The sequence below is a fragment of the Moschus berezovskii genome, chromosome 6 (assembly GCF_049115385.1).
Source record: "Moschus berezovskii isolate FMDL1 chromosome 6, NW_MosBer_1.0, whole genome shotgun sequence".
NCBI classification, from domain to species: Eukaryota; Metazoa; Chordata; class Mammalia; order Artiodactyla; family Moschidae; genus Moschus; species Moschus berezovskii.
Genome location: NC_142465.1, coordinates 83,944,957 through 83,951,371, shown reverse-complemented (window position 1 = coordinate 83,951,371; position 6,415 = coordinate 83,944,957).

The window sequence follows — 6,415 nt, the reverse complement described above, 5'->3', positions numbered from 1 at the left end:
GACCCACAGTATCATAGACACAGAATAATATTAAAATAATTTTAAGCCACTACATTTAAAATAATCTACAAGGCAACAATGGATAATTGAACAACCAGGAAAACCCTGAATACAGTTGAATATTTTCACTGGGAGCAGAGAATTGAAAACCATTACCACAGTGCTGCTGTTAGAACATACACAGTCCACTGATGCATGAATCTGAGAGGAACTAGGGAATCAGGAAAGTAGACAAGGGGTGTGTAGTGTCACCACAGTTTAAGACTCAGATCTGACCCACAGGCTGAAAGTAATGATTTTAAGCAGGGCAGCTGTGAGGGTCAAAATCTGTTCCTTCTACATACAGACTCCTTGAGTGCTTATTTTGACATCACCTGCATTTAATAGGACTTTCCGGGTGGCACTAGTGATAAAGAATCCACCTGCCAATGCAGGAGACTTAAGAGACAAGGGTTTGATCTCTAAGTCCAGAAGATCCCCTGGAGAAGGAAATGGCAACCTGCTCCAGGATTCTTGCCTGGTGAACTCCATGAACAGAGGACCCTGGTGGGCTATAGTCTGTAGGATCACACAGAATCGGACATGACTGAAGCAACTTAGCACAGCCCAGCATTAAATAGAGAACCAGCCTCATCTCTGATGAGGTGCTGGACTGAAGCCAGGTGCAGTGAATGAACACTCTCACTGCATATATGGATACGCAAGACATGGAGAACACTTGGATCTGCAAGTGCTCCTGGGGTAGCAAGTTAGAATGAGGCAATCATGGATTGGGCAAGCATGGCTCAGGCTTTCATGATGCCCTGAAACACTCTTCCTCATCCCATTCTCCAGTTAGGCACTGCTGAGAAGCCTCCAGCAGTAGCATGTGCCAGCCCAATGAACCCTGCTGTAAAGAATGTAGCATCTTTAGAGCAGAAACTCAGAGAGGAAAATAGCATCCGAGCTACTCACACTGATGCCAGATTGAAAAGCAATCACAACACGAGTGAACACACAGAGAAGAAGCTGTTCATCTGGACTCATCAGTGACACCTGACATTCAGATACAATTACTATTAATAGCATGTATTGAATATTTACCTTGTGTCCCATGTTTTTCTGGAAATTCCAGGATACTGAGAACAGATTTCTGAAAATCAGCCACTATATGTTTACATGAGGCACACATTGATTCGATTAGTGAATTCCTTCAGACTCAACAGTTGGGTGTTTTATTCAGTAAACAAGTATTTTTTGAAGTAGCTTCTATTTGTCAGGTGCTGTACAAGGAGTTTAAGATCTTATGTGAAGTCAAGACATCTGGAAACTGCACACATCGTTAAGAGAACTAAGTGCCATGGGAAGACACAGAAGAAAGGGAATATTTTTGACTGGAAGATCTGAGGCATCTTTGTGGAAGACATGGCTGTGGACTGAGACTCAAAGGAAACATGAAGAGGATTTCAAAAATCTGAAGTCAAGGAAACATGCAATTGAGAAAAAGATTGCATTCCAGGCAGGAAACAAGGGAACAGGGTTTTAAAGCAACACAGGTGTTTCTAGAAGGTGAAACATCAAGTGATAAGAGAATGAAGAGAATGGAAGGAGTGAGGGAGGGTAACTGAAGGCAAAGTTGGAAAGGAATCTGGGGCCACACCGTAAAGTCTTAAATGTCATGTTTAGACGGGTGGAATTCGTTGCATTATAAAGTAGTGCTAGATTGTGGGATGCTTGGAAGGACAAAAAGAACAACTCAAAATACTAGAAAAATGCATGAGAATGGGGAAAAGAGTATTTCGGCCTCAAACTGCAAGCTACCACCACCAGGGAGAAATTCACATGGCCTTCACACATCAGCACCACCAGCAGGGTGGGGACTGGGTCCGTCACAGTCACTGCTATGTCCCAGCTCCTCTCCATGCTGCTGGGTGAACGTTTGCAAAGAGAGGCAGTAAATGAAGCTTTTCCTGTCTACCCAAGTTGAAAGTTGTTCCTCTTGCATCACAATTTACTGCTTATTCCTATAGCCATTTGTGTGCTTTTTCTCTGAGATTCTGAGGAATTCATGGGCAGGGACCAGACTGTGTCTATTCACAAGCCCCCTGACATCTAGTAGGCTGTGCACTCAGTCATTCAGTTGTGTCCAACTCCCTGCGACCCCATCAACTGCAGCCTGCCAGGCTCCTCTGTCGATGAAATTCTCCAGGCAAGAAGACTGGAGTGGGTAGCACATTTGCTTCTCCAAGGGATCTTCCCAACCCAGGAACTGAATCCATGTTTATTGCATCTCCAACATTGCAGGCAGATTCTTTACCACTGCACCACCTGGGAAGCAGGGTGATAAGCAAACGCATTATTTGTTGACTGTGTAGATAATATGGAAGATAAAATAGTCTAATTACATTAACATTGCAATCTAGACCAAAAAAAACTATAAATCTGCTGTTCCGTTTCTGGAAATATACACGAGGGAAACAAAAAGTGTAGAAAAAGTATCACACCCCTGTGTTCACTGAAGCATTATTTACAATAGCCAAGCCATAGAAACAAACCAAGTATCCATCAGTGCATAAATGGATATAGCTAGACAGATAATATGAGGGAATATTATTTAGCCACAAGAAAAGAAATACTGTTATTTGCTACAACATGAATGGATCTGGAGGACATTATGTTAAGAGAAATAAGTCTGACAGAGGAAGAAAAATGCTGTGTGTTCTCACTGACATGTAGAATCTAAAAAACTGAACTCATAAATACAGAGAACAGACTGGTGGCTGCCAGAAGTAAGGGGCAGGGAATGGGTGAAATGGGCAAAAGGAGGTAAAAGTACAAACTTCCACTTACAAGATGAATAAGTTCCAGGGATCTAGTGTACAGCATGGTGACCGTAGTTAACAATACTGTCTTTATATTTGGTCATTGCTAAGAGAGTAGATTTCAAAAATTCTCTTCACAGAGAAATAAAATGTGTAACTATATGAGGTGATGTTAAACTGATTGTGATAATCATTTTAGTACATATCAAATCATTATGTTGTACACCTTAAACTAAGTTATATGTCACTTGTATCTCAATAAAACTGGAATTAGATGGATTGATAAATTTGCCATCATGCCTGGTATCATTCAGCGTCCTTGCTTTTTGTTCAGTACTTAGCAATGAAGTGATAGTTCCCATTACTCTCTATGATCTTTCTATGTGTGTGTACATGAACACTTTTCATCTCTGTCATCTACAAAACGGTTCTTTTTTCCTATTTCATGCTCTGCTTCTTAGAAACTTGAACTGGGGTCTACTTAAATGGGTCTTTGGTTTTTCATCTCCTACTGTAACCTGATTCTTCAGACAAATTTTCTCACCCCTTTCCTACACCTCTCCCATCTTCTTGTGAATGTAAATCACTTTCTCTAACATATTTCCCTAAAAAAATCCCAGTCTCTAATTACTTTGCTCTTCTAACTTGTTTCCATGGATTCTTTTCAATTAGTGCTAAAGTGTGTTGAAACATTTTGAAAGGTCATTTAACTGATAGGATATTCGACTTTCATAGTCTCCAATCTAAATTCTATCAGCTTGTGTTTATATTGCCCCAGCTTCCCTATGGTTTAAGGCACTCCCTCTCTGCAAACTTTGAACCAGGAGATTCACCTGCCCTATTCATTTGTTTTTTTTTCCAATAATTGTCCCCTACTACTATTAGCACAGATATTCAACTGGGCTAAAAACAGATCACTTGCTAGAAGTACATTGCTACTAATGCTTTTTAAAAAAGGAAGATACTGACTGTAGAGAATGTCATGGGAGTATTGTTAAGAACTTTGGATAATTGTCTTTTGTCTTTTATTTGCTCATTTATTTCCTACTATAATTTTTAAACTATGTATTAAATTTCACCTTTTAAAACTGATGTCTAAATTTCTTCATGATTTTAATCAGCTGAAAGGATGTTGTTTCCACTTATTCTCAGTGCTGCTGCTGCTGCTGCTGCTGCTGCTGCTGCTGCTAAGTCACTTCAGTCGTGTCCAACTCTGTGCGACCCCATAGACGCCAGCCCGCCAGGCTCCCCCGTCCTGGGATTCTCCAGGCAAGAACACTGGAGTGGGTTGCCATTTCCTTCTCCAATGTGTGAAAGTGAAGTTGCTCACTCATGTCTGATTTGTAGCGACCCCTTGGACTGCAGCCTACCAGGCTTCTCCGTCCATGGGATTTTCTAGGCAAGAGTACTGGAGTGGCTTGCCATTGCCTTCTCCGATTCTCAGTGCAGGCATTCTAAAATAAGTGATATCACTGCTTTGTATGTACCCCATGGTATCTAAATGTAGTAATGGCTAAAGCTGATGGTATTCTATTTACACAATGTGAACAAGCTAATTTTATTTCATTCTTCTCCTAAAACTCCCATTTCTATTCCATTTCCCTCTCAGCATTTTATCTTACTGTAAACATATCTTTATGCTTTAAATTCTTTTGTTGATTGTCCTATTTCTCTGCATCAAAATATCCACATGAATTTAAAATTTTCCTTTTGACCATAAGGCTTTATAAAATGTTAAAAATCACTTTAGATTCAGTTGTCATTAAGCTACTAATACATAATCAATATAACAAATATAATCTTATTTATTATTCATAAGTATAAATATAAAATATGTATCTCTTAATAAGATGGATGTGGCTATTCTGAATGTTGGAGGTTTGGTTGTTAATCCTTATATCTGAGATCACTACTACTGGTTGCCAGAAGGAGAGAACATGCAGCATAGACTTGACCTCTAATTTTTGACTCTATAAATGGTTCACATGAACTAGTGAAAGTTGAAAGAGAAGTTGTGTTATAGCAATGGCTCAATTCTTTAAACTTATTTCATGCTATCTGCCAAAATTTAAGCAATGATTTATGTTGAATACATATTTGTTAAAGTGTCAGCTGACAACTCAAGATTCACATCCAATTTTGTTGAAAGCAAATAATTACCACTCTGCATAACTGCAAAATGACTTCCTGCTCTTTTGTTAGAGTCCTTCACCTTTTCAGCTACTGAGAGGAACATAAATAGAGCTTTCCAAGACTTAACAAAATATTATTGCTTACATCTTTTAATCTTTTACTTAAAAGCACCTTATTGAACTCACATACTCAGAAAGTGGCAGTATGTCTTTAAATCCCACCTGATGTATATCTCTAGCTTCCAAGGTTATTTGCTAGTCAAACATGTCCTTTGCTCAGAAGGCTCAGACTCGCTGGAACATGAACTATGTATGGAAAACTATCTCCCAAACATGTGCTTTGAATATAACTTAATTAAAGTCTTGGAATTACAGATGCATTTATTCAAATTATGGAAAATACCCACCATACAACTTAACTGACAAAGTCATTTTTGGTTACCAAATCAGTTGGCCAAATAAAGCTTCTTTCTGCTAGAAAAAATGGTTACTTCATTTTTTTAAATTCAAATATATGTACTACTAATAATTTATATAATGATCAGAACCCATCTGAATTCCATTCATGCGAAAACAGACATGAGTCAAAACATCCTGTTTCTAATGCTTTATCCTTCACAGAAATAGAAATATAGCAGGAAAGACACAAAGCTCTTTCCTGAATTGTTCGTGCCTTAATGGAAGGAGGGTTTGCTAATACCAGAATTTCAAATTTTGTGCTTTGAGGTTTGTCTGGTGCCTCAGAAGTTTTACACCTGTGATACAATACCACTGAGGGTAAGAAGTACACCTTATATTTGTAAGCTGAGAGAAAGATAATTGTGGAAGGGAGGGGAGAAAGGAGAACAAATTTATTGTCATGATTACAGGTCAATGTTCAGGTAATTTTAGGAAAATGGACATTTAGGCACTAAAATATGTTTATTTACATCTAAGTCCCATGTCTCCCTTAAAAAGTTTTTGTGTGTCCGGCGCAATGCACATACACCTAGCTGGCTGTGAGTACTGTGAGAAGAAAAAAGTGATCTCATAACTCCGTCTTGGTCCATGATCACAGGAAGGTCATGGAACCAGAACATCTATAATTTTTAAACATATAACTGTTTTTTTCCCACAATACAACTATGCTGGATTTTCAGTAGCTTCAAATATAATGTATAGGTCACAGAATTCTGTCTTTCTAATTTGAGGAAATGCTAAATTTACTTGGTGATTGTAGAGCATCATAGTTCTGCATTATGATATTGTAAATATAAAAGAAGGGTGAGAGAAATGTATAAATTTAGAAGAGGAATAATAATTCAGCATGATGGGAAAATCAATTCCTAGGTGCTACTTAGAACACCCAGGATCTTGACATTTCTGCAATTAAAAACTGTAGCCCTTATTCTTACTTACAATGATAATAGTGGTTAATTAGAAAAGAAGCTGATCTTGGAGTTACTATAAAGGAAACTGTGTGCTCTAATAAAGGAAAACTGT